The sequence below is a fragment of the Ischnura elegans genome, chromosome 2 (genome assembly GCF_921293095.1).
Source record: "Ischnura elegans chromosome 2, ioIscEleg1.1, whole genome shotgun sequence".
NCBI classification, from domain to species: Eukaryota; Metazoa; Arthropoda; class Insecta; order Odonata; family Coenagrionidae; genus Ischnura; species Ischnura elegans.
In genome coordinates this window covers 46,172,537-46,190,355 of record NC_060247.1, presented here as the reverse complement: position 1 = coordinate 46,190,355, position 17,819 = coordinate 46,172,537, and the positions used below count along the sequence as shown (strand labels likewise).

Sequence of the window (17,819 nt, the reverse complement as noted above, 5' to 3'; positions counted from 1 at the left end):
CAGAGGAAGAGGAAGATACGATTGAAGAACAGGATACTAAAGAGCCTGAAATTTTAAGGTTGATGGGTGTGGGAGCAGAAGAGTTTAGCAAAGAAATGAGACAAGATTCGGATATTCAGAAATTAAGGCAAAAAGCAGGACTTCAGGCTTCAGAAGGAGAAGACTGCGTGGTAAGAGATGGCTTATTATTAGTGAAAAATTACGATCGGTTGAAGGATCAAAAAGAAATGAAGGCGAATGCTGATGCATTAAGCAGAAGTATTAAATAGTTGCCACTGAGTATCCGATACGGAGCATTGTACTCCTTGCCGGCTGGGATACTAACCTGGCGACTAAGGTCGTGACTTGTCACGTCCTATACTCGTCTAGAGGGAGGGGGCAAGACTGTAACGTCTGTTGGATGATGATCCTACTGTTTATGAGCTTTATGCATTTATTTTTGAATTGTATTTTTGTTTTTATGCATGGATATGTTTATATTGCTGTTTTGGGAGTTGAGGGCACTATGGTGATCGGAGGGTAAATAATTTATTGTTATGAAGAGAGCCATATTGGGGGCTGATGAGAGAATAAAGCTCCAGAGAGTATACATGTTTATTATTGTTAGAGATTAAAAAAAAGGTTGCGACATCACATAGTAAAGTCCAATACTAAGCCTATGTAAACAAATACAGACGACCTCTTAAAACTAGAAGGCAATCATTTTTTGTACCTTGCGTTTAAATTTTGTATCAAGGGCACTAGGTAAGAGTTAAATAGATGGGTACGATGCAGAAAGAAGCGAGTGGAAGAGTTTAAGAGGAATATCTGAGGAAGGATCGGCCGGCATGGATAATGGGAATAGAAAGAGGTAGAATGCCATTAAAGATATGCTACAAATATATTATTTTAGTAATATTCCCACAGTGTTGGTTTGAAATATTTTGGTTCTTGTTTTAAAATGAGCCGCTGTGGTTTTAAGTATTTTTCACAATTTATTTCCCGGTTGTAGCGTTTCCATTGGAGCTTCTCTTTACGTCTCTTCAGATGATCGCTCTTTTGGTAATGTTCTATGTAAGGATAATATTACAATAGTTACTCTTTGTAATCGCTATTTAAAAGGCCTGATTTTAGCATACTGTGGTGATACCCGGGACGCCATAAATTTTCTTACCTGGTGAAATTTGCAAAGTCTGTCTTTTTTTACCATCTTTGGTGTCACTCCATTGGTTTCAAGAAGGATTGCTCCAGCGTCGAAACAAAGTACCCTTGGTGTGATTGAAGTTTCTTTTCCAGTCAGACATAGAGACGAAAATAGGAACCTCTGTTCCTTTTCTCCTCTATCCAGAAAACCAAAAGAAAGCTTCTAGTTATTCGTCTCCTCGATGAAGGCATGGGGACTTCATCCTCGCCTTTCCTCATGAGTAATAAATTAACCAGAGCGATTTTTGCCTCATTCCACGTCCAAATTCAGTGGAATAGAAAAAAAGCAGATAACGTGACATCGCCCCCCCCCCTAAGATCATTCCATATCTGGGAAGGTTGCCACTTGCCTTATCTAACAATAGTTAAGTTAGGCTTTAAGTGATGAATTGGTTCATATATTTATTGATGTGGAGGATTTATTAACACTTATAATTATTTATTCAGCGTATTAATGAAGAATTATTTAGATTTGATTTTTTTTCGTTCATGCAATATAAATATTCATCAAATATTAAGGGTATCATCATTAAAATCAAATCTATTAAAGTGTTTAATTTTGCTAAATTTTGCCATTTTACGCAGTTATATTGAAGATTGAGATCACAATTTGTCCGTGTTGATGGCATGAATATCATCACATTATGCACTTCTCACTTATTTTGTTAACAGTGATGGAATTGTCGCATGTTCTAAAATATAAAATACTTTCTATGTTTCCTCGATAATGGCTGCAGAAATTCAAATGTAAACATTTTGAAATTTTTAGGCAATGATATACCATTTTAAATATTTGCATTAACTCAAATTTGAAAAATTTTGCTTCGGAATTCTTCAGGGAAAAATAATTCATGCATAAGATGTTTACTTTTAAATGTTTTAAAAGTACCCTTAAAATGTCATTAAGATGAATTAAGTATCAAATGAATAAAAATTAGCAAGAATACAGTTAATGCTAATGAGGAAAGTAGGATTTTTTTCTGACATACAAAGATGATTTTGTTTGAAAGTCGTAATATGTGGATATTCTGTGCTGAAAAAATTAAAGTAGCAAACTAAGTGCAATTTCACGAATATTTCATGATTTTGAACCAGTTTTAAATTGTTTTCGAACGTTTTCTTTATGAATAAATATCTTTTTATGGAAATTCACAAATAGCTACATAGTACTTATTCATTCATCACCTATTTCTTTTGAAGATGTTTCAGAAGATTGAAAAGTGACTGAAACATAGATAAAACCTTATAACCAAACATTACCATAAGCAATGTTATCACATCCTTCAAGATATAATAATCACCATAATTGAGACACTAATTCGTAACTCTTTTGGCAAATTCAGGCGGAATAACCCATTTTCCAATGCGTGTGGGTAACTTTGCGGGGTATTTGGGCAGCATTTCCAAAAATATCTTCATTTTCCTGCCCTGGAAATTTTATTTAGGATCTGGAAAAAATCGATTCCTGATCCGTTGAAAAAAAAATTGACTAGACTTTTTAGAGCTCTTTCTATGGATTTAAAAAAAAAAGTTCTATGGATAATTTTTGGCTAAATGGGCCCCAAACCTGCACTGAAGAAAAAAATGACGTGGTCAAAACAACGCGATGGCTGGAAAATATATATGTATTTATCACATTAACAATCACTCAAGTTAATTGAAAAAATATGGAATCCGTAAAATTGAGGCATTAGCTTCTTTTGTCACTCATCATTGCTGGTTAAAAAGGCAGAGTTAAGTCAAATATTATGTGACTGATTAAAAGCTTAGAAGTTTCGACTGCGATTTTACTCAGAGTTCAAGGTCCTTGCCTGAATATTTTCTTCGTGTTCACATATACAAAATGTATGGGAATGAAACCAAAGAAATTACAACGAAAACAAGGGTACATTTGGGTCTGAAAATAAATTTACTAATTTAAAAGTTAAAAATTGTTTAATTATTCAATTGCTTTTCGAGGCAAATACATAGTTATGTTTTAAAAGTAAGGTAAATATACATGTATAATTAAATATCTTCATGAAGGCAAACGTGTTGATTACTCGAATCATATGACTAAGCAATCGGCTTGGTAATTGAAATATAATGAATTTGATGGAAATCCATTTTGCGCCAGTGCCTGTAACCCATTTATAATATTAGCGTCCGTAGCACCACTCTCTACAAGAAGAATTGCGCTTTCTGGAAGAAAAAAAAATGGTAACTTGTGGTATTATTTACTGATAATTAAACAAATGAATGGTTGAAATGTTTAGTCAGAAATTAAAACTTACCTAGTTTTCCTAATCCAACATTTTGGCAGGCATACAATGCCAATACCGTGGGGTCAGCGGCGTCTAATCCAATAATATAGTAATTGAATGGCCTTATATTTCCTGCAAGAATTTCTGTTAGAAAAAAGAAGGGCTGATTAAAATTTTTTTCAAGAAATCATCATACGTGCAGTAAAATGGAATCAACAACTGGAATTGAGGTTCCATTTTTCATATTTGGCTTAAATTATGCAACTTCAAAGGGAAAGTTGACGACTTTAAATAAATTTGTCACGACTGTGAATGTCTTAAGAGAGCTAAACTATAAAAAAATACATTTTTATGTGAAACTAATACTATTCATATAAAACTGATACCATACATTTATTACTTAAGATGCAGTCTTAATAAAGCATTATCAAAACCTTAATTCAAAAATTAAATCAGGAATTTTGCGAATTGAAATTCCAATCGTCCTTTCTGCGGTGCCGTTTTTGTCACAAAGCTACTTCTTGAATCTCAGATAAAATGCGTATTGTGGACAGTAAAATTAGCCGGGACTTTTTAAAGCACTGCATTTATCATTAAATACTTACCTTTATCGTTGAGATTGAAAGTAAGGAAAGTCGCTGCAGTGGCTGCTGCTCCAGTTGACCCACCAACGTCAATGGTCCCAGCTAACCTTAATGCAGTATTTGTTCTGCAAAGGTAATTCATTTCATTATAATTTTTCCAAAGTTTTATGAAAATGTACATGCATTATAACTACGTTAATATGCAAATATAAGTATTAAATTCCCAGCATCTGCGATTCAGGTTTCTAATTTAACTTGAAGGTAGTTTTAATCGACTTTAACACTTGAATGATCACTATAATTTAACAATTTTTGATCTAATGCTTACTCAGAAAATTGCTCAATCATAACCACAAGACTTGAACTATTCCGAATACAATCACTGTCATATTGAGCACTAGGATATACCCACTTAACTTAATCGATTGGCAAGGAAATTAAGACAACGCAATGAAATTTATATAACGCATATTAGGAAATATTGCAAAGACAATGCTATGCTTTGCAGATAATTTGTAAGTGAAGAGTAGTTTTTGTCAAGTATGACAGACTAGCTCCAAATTTTGCAAAACTTTTTGCCTCGATTAATGCATAAGATGGAATTCATAGGCATCTTTTTTAGTGTTTCCTTAGAAATTGATAAATAGAGTTTAACTATCATACTCCTTGAAAATTTGATATTTGGTACCGGAAGATACAATTGTATGTTAGTGTTTTTCCTTGAAAAGCTAATTATACTTGAGAGATAATAATGGCCAACAAATTCTATTTGAATATCTCTTTAGAGTCAAAATTGGAGTTAATTCCATGCAAAAATTTACTTTATAAACATTTCCTTAACCATTCCCTAGACGGTGAGTGGAGTGAGGTGGACTTTGGAGAATTACCTAGACTATTAGCAGAATTTCAGAGAAAAACCTTCTGGCCATGATCTCCTTTCCTGAAATTATATTAAAAAGGTATCGCCGAATACTGTACCAAGACTATTATACAGGCTCTCTTGAGGGCATCCATATATTCCATTGTAATTAATATTAGAAATTTTTATAGAACACAACCCATTTAAAGAAAGGGATTACGTTCCACAGAACTGCCTCTTTCCGTAGTAATCCAATTGCTGAGTACCTCTGACTCGGAATGTTGAAACTTAGACATTTACTAGCAAGAAGAGTCTCTTTTAGTTTCAGCCACCAAAGCTCAATAGTTTTCGAGATATTAGCGACGGAAAGTGCCAGGATAACGCTTAGATCTCTGCGAACTACTTTTACTTACTTTGTTGCAGTGTAACATTATTTAATCCCTAATTCCGTACAGAATCGTCCATTTCCTATACTTGTTAGTATTGACTGTTTGTACAAAAGGTTAATCTCTTTTTTAGCTCCAGTATTGCAAATTGCTTGACCCTTCTTACCAGCTTCTGCAGCACCAATCTCGCGGTAAAAATATTCCGCAGCTTTCCAGCTGCCATGTTTCCGATTTCGAGAAACGAAAATCATTTTCTGAGATCTTCCTTACTTTACCTCACGTAAACTCGCCTGAGGGCGAGTTTACCTATCGGTTAGTTTTGATAGACCTTAGTGGATTGCCCGATGCGATATTTTGACGACTTTCCGAGGACAAACTTCGAACTATCCGAAGGTTGCCTTTATTGCATAGGATTCCTAGTAGTGACACAAGAAGGACATCCCCTGTGAGCATGAAAAATAACGGTCAATGTTTTATTGCGTACTTACACTTTCTTACGGCCTCCAATACTCACAGCATACTGTACATTGGCTGTAATTTGGGTGACAGTGTATGTCGCACACCTCCAGGAGTGCTGCTGAGACCCCTTGCTTCGTGCATACTCTTTCCACACCGTCACCAACTACAGGAAACAAGCGAAAATCAGTCTATAAATGAAAGCTAGAGAAATGAAATCATAAGTTATTTAAGCATCTCAGGCAAAAAACATTTGAAATTGCTTACATAGATATTGGATATATTTTGTGTACCTACTAATAAGACTATACCGGAGAAGGTAGAATGAACTGCTGGGCAAATGATGCGACAAATATTCCAAGCGCGCGCACGGCGCTACAGCCGAAAAGCAAAGCCTGAACTTTTAAAGTACAGAGGTGTTTGCCCGTCACTGCGGTATACTAATATTGGAGAAAGTAATTCACGTTCCTAAATTATAAATTCCTTAAAGCCGATTCTGTGGAATATTAATTATTTCTTTCTAATCATGTGAAATCACTTACTCTATTTATTTTCAGCATCTCATGCGCTCTTAAAAGCAAGTAATTGATTTTTTATATTACTCAGTCTCAGTTGATGATTCAAACATGCATATTCCGGGTTTCACTCGCAATTCATATCCGTTTTATCTGCGTTAGCGAATGAAACAAAAATACATCAATCGAGTCATTTAAACACTCCATACACTGAAATCTATGTTTTAAAACAAAAACCTTGTATATGGTATACTTAATTGAATCCTCGGTAAAACTTCATGTTTTATCATGAGGGTAGAAGTGCATAAGGTACTTAACACAGCTACAATTTGATATGCCGCGTGTATATTTCCAGTGATATCTGAAATTTATGGGGAATGCACGTCTAAAGAAAACGGAAAAGCTATTACTGGCTTTATAAAAAGGGATAATCTTAAATATATTGGTGTTCAACTCATTGACAGAGATCTTGGGTACTGCATTTGGCATTATAAATTTTGGATGCCCAAGACATGCGTTGAACATTTATGACATTTGGCTATTAAATGGAACATGTCTATGATTCAATTCGGTAATGGTTTTAAGGGAACCTTTGAACCATATTGGTGATTTTTGTTTCCTTATGGTGAAAATCATATGAATAAGTCGTATTAAAAATGGCAAATAAATATAACCTAAAATCGCACTTGCAATGTACCCAGTTCAATTCCCTGATGAATTACACATTCAAAAGTTTTGTCAGCTCCCAGATCTTTAGGGGCATGGCATGTATACATGTGAAACTTATTCTGATACAAATGGTAATGGTTGCATTAAATATGAAGGAACGTCATCGTGTCTAATGTATTTCAATCTAGCCTTACTAAATGACATTTTCAGGGGTATAGACCTTTCAAAAACATCATTTGTATTACTAAACTCTCGGTTGAATAGTAAAAATTATTTGGAACATGTAGCAAAAATTAATTTTTATCTTTAAAGGGAAAATATTTGCTTCCCTTCTTCAACCAAGAAGATATACTTGTGTTCTGCCAAAATGTGAGTAGAACGTTGAAGAAAATACGTCTACCCGATGATATGTCGGAAGGTTGGCGTCTATTCATTGATAGTTCCAAGCGCAGTTTGAAATGGGTCCTCATTCATAACGGCAACAACCTTGGCTTGATAAAAATAAGGAGTACCTACAATATAAAAGATAGTAAAATATTTGACCCCAGTTCTAGTCTTGGAAATTAGATCAAGGACACCAATGGTTAATTTACGTGGATTTAAAAATAGTTAGCTTTCTCCTAAACAACGATGCAGCTATAAAATATTAGCCTCGTATTTTTGGGTGATATATGTTACAAAAACGCGAAGTTAATTTTGTAAAGCCACTTTGTTGTTTAGGAGAAAATTAACTATTTTTAAATCCACGCAAACTAACCATTAATGTTGCTCATAGTTCATTATCTTAAAGATTAGAACAAGGTTAAAATACTTTTCTTCAAAGAGTTGAGATTGTTTCCCTCCTATATTTAGTAGGAACATTATCGACTTCACCATCGGCGTTTTCATATCGCTAATCACGTCTATGTGCCATCGATGATTGAGTTCCCTAATAATATTTTGACATAAATATTGCTAATGAGAGGCTCAGAACAATTGACATAATAAGGGAGCAATGCATATTATCTACTCGAAATCAACTCTCGGGCAAAAATTCATGGAATCCTCGTATCATCTGACAATGAGTTAAAAGATACATTTTTAAGTTGCCCAAATAATTGTTGGAACCTGAATGTAAACTACCATATCTTGATTATCAACGTGTGACCTCGAAAATGACCTCCGAAAAAACTGAAATATAAATCTTTCTATCATATCATGACTTCCGCCCACCTCTTGCTTTTTTTTCATATGATACGATTGAGAAACTTCTCGTCCAATGCCCTCCAGCTCGGACGTTCCGGCAGGGATGGAAGTTCAATCGAGTGAAGAGTGTCCTCACCCACCAGCAATCAGTTCTTATGATAACGAATTCACCAAATGCCACCAAAAACTGTCCCTTGGGAAAAAAAATTGAGCAGAAAATATTTAAAACATATCTGGAGACTTTCCTTACAGTAAATCATATCTAGTCACACAACTGTTAACAATTGATTAAATTCTCTGCAATAGAAGCCAAATGGGGGACATGGAAAGGGTCAGAGAGAGAACCCATGATTATCGGAAAGAAAAACGTCGCAAATATTCTCTTATTAACGACGTAATCTCATTTTGCTTCCCCTACACATTTATTATTTCGAAAATTTTAGGAGATGAAGTCTTTATGGATTTCATATTACTAATCACATCCATGCGAAAGCGATAGTTGGATCTCCTAGAAATACTTTGGTGTAAAAATTGTTGAAGAGAAGTTTCATGTGAAGTTAAGGGCGATTCGTTGGCTAATAACAGTTTAAATTTTCTATGAAGCCATATTTTTTAAACTGAGATTTATAATCGAAGCTATATTTTTTCGAAACGTAAATTGCATTAGTATCAACTTTTACTTACATTTGCTAGCGTAAGTGCTGCTGGTGTGGTAACAGATCGTAGAATAGTTGGACAACTTCCAAAGCTGAATTTCTGTCCAGAGCAAGTAAACGCCATTAAGAAGAGCAGGAATGTAATAATTCCATATCTTCTAAAATCCATTTTTGCTTCCGGATATCTTCTGGACTGTGATATTTCTGTACAAGAAATAATTAATGCGTTGAAAAATTTTTCATTGGAAACACAAAAACAATACGAGTGGATTATATTCATTCCATACCCACAATAAATCTAAATAAACATTTTCTCTCAATGAATCGCTTGTAACAAAAGAGCAGATATTTCTTGAATTTCTGGATAAAATTGGCAAATATTAGCCTCTGAGATTACTTATAAAAGGTTCAGAATTATTGCTATAATAAAGGGTAACCTCTCGGGAAATAATTCATGATATCTTCTTTTGATATGCCTTTAAGTTAAATAATACTTTCGTTAAAGTATTATTTAACTTAAGTGGTCGTTATTAAACTTTACTTTAAGTGGTCGAATACCCTGAGTTGCGCTGCTTCTCTTACTTCATAAAAATTATAAATGGTAATAAGCGAGCAAGAGTTATGTCAGTAGTTCCTTCTTTTATTTCTAGATGCATCCGGATTTCAGTTCTTAAGTTCAAGGTCGGAATCTTAAATCAAGACATAAATATTTTCTACTGAAATGATTTACACGAGTATTTATTCGAAAACTTTATACAGCAAAATTTGAAGTGCATATTTACGTCAAATGGTGATATATTGGATCAAATCCTTTGTGAGGCAACTTTACTTCCCATTTTTGTCGAATTATTCTCTTTCTTATCTTATATAATTGTTTTAATAGAGCAATGAAAATTCAATTCTTTACTGAGAACCGGAACCGAGAGCCAACTACAAGAGTTAAATCCGAATTAGAACCAACACTAGAGTGGAACCCACCTTGTCTAAAAATGACTTTGTTAACCTTTGACCATTTTTTGCGACAATATTACAGACATTCACTATTACCTCGTTATCAAGGAGTAAAAATCAACATCGGAAATGGTTGTAGTATCACTCAATCAAGATATTCAGATATTGTGGCGCAGCTTCTCACAGGACACCGGGTGAAAAAGTCAGTAATTTTTTATCCTTTATCGATATTAAGGGCTATATTATTTCAAGGTTAAAGGTCTCGTTGATGATCAAGACGACTCTCCAGAGTTGGGATGTTTTCGAAAGTCTTAGGATGAGAGAATGTTTTGCCGTCATTGGGGCTTTGCGAAACGGAAGAATGAGACACTCTATACCTAGAGGGGGGGAAGATGATCCTTTTGAAGTAATTGCCCCGATATTTTCCTTTATTTAGTCATACCAACTCAGGTTCCTTTCTGCAGGACAACATAATTGAAGTCTTCCAGCTAGGTTTTTACGAGAGGTTATTCTTTTGAGGCTGAGAAATCTAGTTAATGAATAATTGATCCTGCGCGATTAGGAGGGATAGCATCTTGCAAAATATTTAAGTTTCGTGTTTCGTCCTGATTATATCTACGAAAACTTAGGGTTAAAAAAAAGTAAGGGAAGGTTTTGAATGTACACATCTCATTATTTCATGATACTTCATAATTAAAATGCTTTGCAATCTATGTATATAAAATAAAGTCGAAAATAGTGTTAGTTACACCATTTGTAACTCGAGAATGGCTGCACCGACTTCAATGATATTTAGGTTTTTGGATTCGTCTTAATCCCGAATAACAAAATAAACATGAAAAATTGTAGAAGTTTACGAAAAATATTGATCTTGTTGTAGAGTTTATTTTTTTAGGAATTGCTAAATCAGTAAAAGCTATCAAGCTTGTCAAAACAGGTTATTTGTTTTAACCAATTGAATGACTGAGCTTCCTAACAATATTTATACCATGTCAAGAGTTATAAATTATTGAAAAAATAAAATTATTTAAAAATCATCAATTAAAGCCCAGCTCCCATTCAGATATCAACAAATACCTCTTTATCGTGTGAGTAAACAAATCTCCAAGCAATTGTTAACTAACGGTAACGGTTCCTGTTGACGGATCACGCAGATTGATTTTATTTCCTTGGAAGTTTTGCAGTTTCCTATCACTAAAATATGCCCTTATCAACATTGTGTTCTCGAACATAATTGAGCGAGCAATTTTGGTGGGTACGAAAGAAGATGTGGATGACTGAAACTTGGTAAATCAAGAGCAAATAGTTTGTATCCTGCATTAATTCAAATCTGTTGAATGTGTAACAAACAAAGACGAAGTCACCAACTAGCCATCTAAATTTTTAAAGTCCTTAGATGTGCGAGGATTACCACGGAAAAATTTACACCTGAAGACAGGTGCGGTGTTCACGATGCTCTGAAACCTACACTAACAAAAAATATGCAATGGAACGCGTTTGGTGATTAAAAAATCTGATTACCAATGTGATTCACGCGAATATACTGAAATGGAAAATTCAAAGATGACTAAGTTCTCAATCCGAGGGTTCCCATGATCCCAACCGAGTGCCCTTTGAGAGAAAAAGAATTCAATTTTCAAGTCGTGTTCACTTCGCGATGACGGCTATCAAATCAAAAGGTGAGTGTTTGAGCTCTAAATCTAGAAACGTCATGTTTTTCTCATTGTCACGTGTATGTTGCGTGTTCATCCGTTGGTAAACCATTCGATGTTTTTGTTCTTCCACCTGATAGCATAACAAAAACGGTTGTATATCAGAAGGTACTAGACTTAAGTGAATAAAGATTAATATGTAGGTTAGATTGGGGCACTTTTATGCATCGGGCACTGGGGCTGGTTTACGCAGTTTATTTTTCCGACCTATTTAAAATTAGCGCGCCACAAGTCATGAAATTTTAAGCTGCTCTCTGCGGGCTATTTTCACGAGATATTGAGCGTCAGTCAAGCATCGGTCTAGCGTTTCGTACAATTGCCTCAAGGACGGGACAAGACTTGGACAAAAAATATTTTTTTACGGTTAAAAATTGAAATATGTCAATAACCGAATGTATACAATTTTGACTTAGTTAACAGCTTCAAAAGAGCGCAATGTCTAAAATTTCCCAAGTCAAGACATAAAAATAAGAAAATTAATTGTAAATACTCCGCGCATGCTTGCCCTGGTCTACACTATGTAGATTGAATAAAGAAAATTAGTTTCTAACAGGATATTGTAATGTTTACTTTTGTAGGTTCATCGAATTTTTCTCTTAATTCATTATATTAAGTCAAAACTTATTAAAAATCAGTGCAGCCGCTCTTGATTTACATTAGTGTAAATAAACTGTTCATCGATAATCAGGCATTACGAAGTTCGCCGGGTCAGCGAGTTAGGTATAGATTGGAGTACGTAGTTGGGAACATGTGGTAAGTAATATGATAAGTTCCATGAGTCATATTCAATTACAAATAAAAGGAAAAATAATTTTACAATATCTGTTCAATATAATCAGTGCAATGAGCTGCTTTGAAAGCAATAGGGATTGTAAGTGAAAAATAAATAGAAACGTTGATTAGTTTCCGGGTTAAATCCACGTCGAGTTATTTTGGGCGGACGACAGTTTCGAGTGCGTTGCAGCTCCCGTCTTCGGGTCCAAATGACCTGCAAAGCTGCAATTCTTTATTTATAACGGTAGTCAGGCGCGTGCTGATTTTCTCGGTTTGAATTCCATTGTTGGAAGAGCCGTATGAATGATGAAACTAAAGAATGGCCGTCCTCCCTGTTAAAGTTATTTTCATGATTTGCAATGTCTATCGTATCCCTAATCAACCGGGGGAAATATATATTCTCTCTGGCGATGATTTTTTGATTCTCAGAATAAAATAACACGCCCAGGTTCCAACCACGCGTGCTTCGCAACTGCAGAAAGGCGAAAAATTTTCTCCTGACATTTTGGAAAACCAATTAAAATGCGACCGAAACGGCAACAGACAAAGAGCCTTCTATGTGTTGCAATTGGGTCTACTCTGATCTAACGATTTGATCGTTGGATTATTTTTCCCCATAGGATAATCCTCTAAAATCGCTGGCACAGTAATAGTATTTCCAGGTTTCGCTAGTGGTAGGACCCGCCCCCCTCTGTGACGGTGCGGGATTCCTCGTCCCTTCCCTTCCTTCCCTATGCTGTCCCAGGAGGCGTAGTCGGGATCCTATCGAGGCGGCGCCTCATTCCTTTCTCCTTCCTGTCCTCCCCCTTCTGCGGTGCAGAAGCTTACGCTTCTAGACGTCGGCCTAGGTGAGTAACCCCGCGAGCCCGCCCTAGGGTTTCGTATCCACTGGGTCTCCTCTGTGCAGTCCCCTTGATTTAAATGCTGGAAGTAGCAGGTGCTCTAAAGAAATTCCTTTCAACCCTAAATGTGTGTAAATCACACGCCATCGGCTTAATCTGGGATCACTTCTACCATCAATAGCCCTATTTAACCTTCGGGTTAAGCAACTGAGTGATTGAAAGACAATTTGGAGAGAAATTCAAAGAAATCTTAACAGGCAGGTTTCATTGTAGGTAAGGGATGCATGAAAGAAAAAAGTGGTATTGTATAGGACGAGAGAAATAAGTGGCGTTGTATCAAAAGTAATGGAATAAAGTGGATGCAAGCAGATCAGGTGAATACTAAACCACCACGGACATATACCTATGTAAGGAATTTTGATTCACTTTGCCTTTGGCCCTTTTGAAGAAGGTGATATAAAATAATAGAAAAACGACCTTTCAACATATTTTTGAGGTACTTGTTGCATACTTTCGGGGAATCAATATTTTATAAAATAAGTATAAGACTACCTGAAGATTTATTATAACATTTAGCGATGTCAAACAATTCCGGGTTATACTATCCATTACGTATTGCAATTGGACCTTTTAAAGTACAATTCTCTTAATTTCCACAGCAGAAAAAAGCGAAATCACTGGGTCGTGTATAGAAACAATAAATCCGAGAATTACCAGTCAATGAACAATACTTACGTCTTGAGGGAGCACTAGCTGCACACTTAACTATACCTCTAACCTGGAAGGTTAGCTCGGAAAACTGAGAGTTGAGAATAGTTCCCCCCCTATATATAAACCTTTCTAATCTTCTCATACCCTTATATCCCCCACCCGCCACAAGCTCATCTTCTCGTGACGCAATAGAACAACTTCTCGTCCGATTGATTGCCTGCAGCGAACATTCCATTAGAAGATCATTCGGCTGAAAATGTAACCAGCCTCCAGCAGTTCTCTAATGACGACGAGTTTTCCAAACCTCAAAATAACTGTCATATAGTTAAAAAAAATTAATATAGAACGAATATCGAAGATTTATCAGGAGATTTTCCTTTAATTGAATGATGCCCAAGTACATTGATCACGTTCTCTGCGAAATAATAATTTTATTTTCAGATGTATTCATTTCCAGCATAAAATGGCCATTGTCATTAACTAAAGTTTTTAGAAATTATTTATAAATTTCTTTTAATATTTACATCAAAATAGTTGCGCTAGCTATCGAGAAAATGATCAACCGATTTTCTTTTTTAGGAAATGAATCACAGGTCATATTGCCGAGATCAAATTATCTGGTCTTCGAATGATCCATTATTTCTGCTAAATTTTCATAATAAAACAGGAAATGTACCTTTTTTCCTATAAACCTACCTATATAGAACTACCTATAAATAAAAATCACTAAAACATTTTCGTTTTCGGCTGTTCAAGTCAAGTTTTCATAATCAATTAATCAAGTTTTCCTCGAAACCACGCAATGATTTTTTCACAAAATTTAAAATTATAATACAGGTCGGACTACTTGTGGATAATAAAGAAATCAACCGTCTTTCGCTAGAGTGAACAATACTATGGGGTCCTCTAGTTGAATACGCGAAAAAAGCGCATATATAGATATATGCGATGACAGCTCACAAGGGGCAATATGATAGTTTGGGGTAGCGGTTACGTTACCAAGAAATGCAAACTTGGAGTCATCAAGCATATACATTTGCTCAGGTGCATTCCTTCTGACCAACCACCACAGTTCAGTTCACCCTTTATAATTGTCATCACGTAATGAAATAGCTCAGGTATACTCCTCCCGAGCATCCGCTCCACACCACACAACCCATAATACCAATAATACCGGAAATGTTGATTTTTTCTGAAGGGAACTACACTTTTGCAGCACTGTTTAATCATTATCCCATAATATACACACCATACTCCTCGATGACCATTCAACCTTCCCAGGAACACAGCGAGAAAATAAAACAGGGTTAATCCAGTTGAAAGCCGGATGAAACCAGTTTTGACGAAGGAAATGGTGGGGAAAGTTGTAAAGGAACAGGACAGAGTATAATAATTATGACGTTACGCAACCAGCACGTGTATTTTATTGAAGGCAATGAACTAACTCACGTGTTAACCGACAACCGACACAACGAACTTGGGACAGGTTATTAACCATTTATCATCGAACACAGGAAGAAAAACTTATTCCTTTATATCCATCGACATTGACCTTAATAATTGCCACAAATAGTCCATAAACACGATAACTATTAGTGTGGATCACAGAGAAACAAATGCTTCGGTCCTGAGAAACTAAATTTTTACCAGATGATAGTTTGTTGTGCCGAAAATATTATTATTATTTTTATTATTAAAGTACTACAATGTTCATGGGAAGATAACTCTGGAATATACGGTTCCAAAATTGTTAAATAGCCTTCCCTCATCCATCGTATCAGCAGAAAAACTTTCTGCGCTAAAACTGATTTTAAAAAGTGGTTATATGGAAAAAAAGATGAAATGGTTTCTTCACAATGAACGCACCAGATAAAACTCACCTATGCTATGTTCAGTTATTCCCTGGAAAAAGAATCGCCGGAATGTAAAAAAATTGATTTGACTTACGATTTATGTAATTGTTCAGTTTTTTCGCATTTGCTATGGTACAATATTATGTTCATATTTTTAAAATACTTTTTATTAAATTCTATAAATTCGATTACAATTTATTTACAATCAGTTCTGTAATTGAAATTTTTGTGAAATTGCATGTATACATAAAAGATGACAGGGGTCCAGGATAAATGATTTTTGGTATTATTCTTTCAAGGATTAACTCTACAAACTGATGAAGCACTTCACAAGGTTTAATTCCTGTTGTTCTTAATTATTATTGCCATAGAACTTATTTCCAAGTCCAAGCGACCTAGTGGGGCCAAATTTTATATATTTATCTTTTCCATTTCAATGTACATATCATTATGTGTTTCACTTGTATTGATTACATTATTATTATTTATATAGTTATTGTCAACATTGTTAAACCGCCGTCCTCAATTCATAGAATCAGTAAAAAATTATTATCAGTGCTAAAGCTACAACTAAATCAGTGGTTTTTGTGAAAGATATAATTAAATGGTAATGTAAAATCCCTGGCATATGTTTCATTATTTGAAAATTTCTTTTGAAAGTTCACAAAATTAGTTTAACACGGCACCTGCTGACAAGCCTTAAATGGCATAGCAGGACCGTGATGATCTCTGTATTACTGTAGGAAATGTAAAAAAATTGATTTGACTTGCGTTTTATGTAATTGTGCAGTTATTTTGCATTTGCTATGTTACAATATTATGTTTACGTATTTTTTTTACATTTATTTATCAAATTCTATGAATTCCATTACAATACATTTACAATCAGTTATGTAATTGAAATATTTGTGAAATTGAATGTATAAATAAAATTATTATTATTATATTTTGTTCTTTAATTTTCTTCAGTTTTCACTGACATGAGTAGCTTTAGTGTTAAGAGCACGGGTTCTCACCAAGGTAACTCTTTACTGTTGAATGGGGAACATGCACAATTTTTTTAAAGTACTGGAATAAGAAGGCCTCTACCTCAAATGTACTCGTCGAAAATTTCGCGTATGAATAATGCTTTTTAGCCAAGTTATGAGTATTTAAAAATTGATCTTCATCGGCTGATTGAAAACACGACGTCATCGGAGCGTGACGTCACGGAACGGCATCCACTGATGACAGACTGAGGAAGTGGATAGAAAATCGATCTACGAAGGCTCAAATGCAAATTTGGCGATAATAATTGCAATTTTTTTCTTTAAATATCTTGCATTCAAGCCTCTAACACTCTACTCTCTTAGCGAAGTGAATGGTGTTCCGTGCGATGACGTCAGAAGGCGTTTCAGGTCACGTGACTTCAAGCGATTTTGGAGCATTTTTAATTAGCACTTATTGACGTTTGTGGAGTACCAGGAGAGTTTTGGCTTATATATTTGGACTCGTGAGAAAATTTTCTATTCAATGAGACTAACTAGGATGATGAACAAATTCCATGCATGTTCCCCATTGGGTTGAGAAATTTTCTCGTGATATGACAGGTTGAAATTATTACAGCCTTTTGCAGTTTGATGTATGTATTTGGATGGAGGTTGAGTATTTTGAAACTATTTTGTATATGTTTTGGAATGATACCGGTAGCTGAGATGACAATTGGAGCTATATAAACCTGTTCCATATTCCATATTCTTTTTATTTCTATTGCCAATTCTTGGTACTTGTTAATTTTTCCTGTAATTGTCTTTTCGATGTTATGCGACAGTGGCACGGCAATATCAACTATGTAGCAAGTTCTATATTTCTTGTCAATCAACACTATATCTGGTCTATTATTAACTATAGTTTTATGTTTGAATAGGCAGATCGTAATACATTTTAAATGCGCCGTTTTCAAGCACTGTTTCAGGGTGGTACACATAATATGGGGTCTTAGTATCTATTAACTTGTGTTGGTAGGCCAGTTTTTGGTGGATAATTTTTGCAACTTGATTATGTCTACTTAAATATTCTGTATTAGCTAGCATCTTACATCCAGATATAATGTGCTGGATTGTTTCAGGTACTTGAAAACACCTTCTACATTTGTCATCTGTTATGCTTTTATCACCAAGGATGTACTTTGCATAATTTTTAGTGCGGATAACCTGGTCTTGTATTGCAAGCATGAACCCTTCGGTTTCTCCATAAAGTTCA

At 35.0% G+C, this 17,819-nt stretch overlaps 1 long non-coding RNA gene across 1 annotated transcript; it reads right to left on the bottom strand.

Annotated features, from left to right (window-relative positions):
• Window positions 1-3,098: 3,098 nt before the first annotated feature.
• Window positions 3,099-3,547, bottom strand: LOC124153671. Its single transcript, XR_006863720.1, has 2 exons — window positions 3,456-3,547; window positions 3,099-3,363 (listed from the first exon to the last, which is right to left on the bottom strand). It is a non-coding gene; the product is annotated as an uncharacterized LOC124153671 (long non-coding RNA).
• Window positions 3,548-17,819: the final 14,272 nt, after the last annotated feature.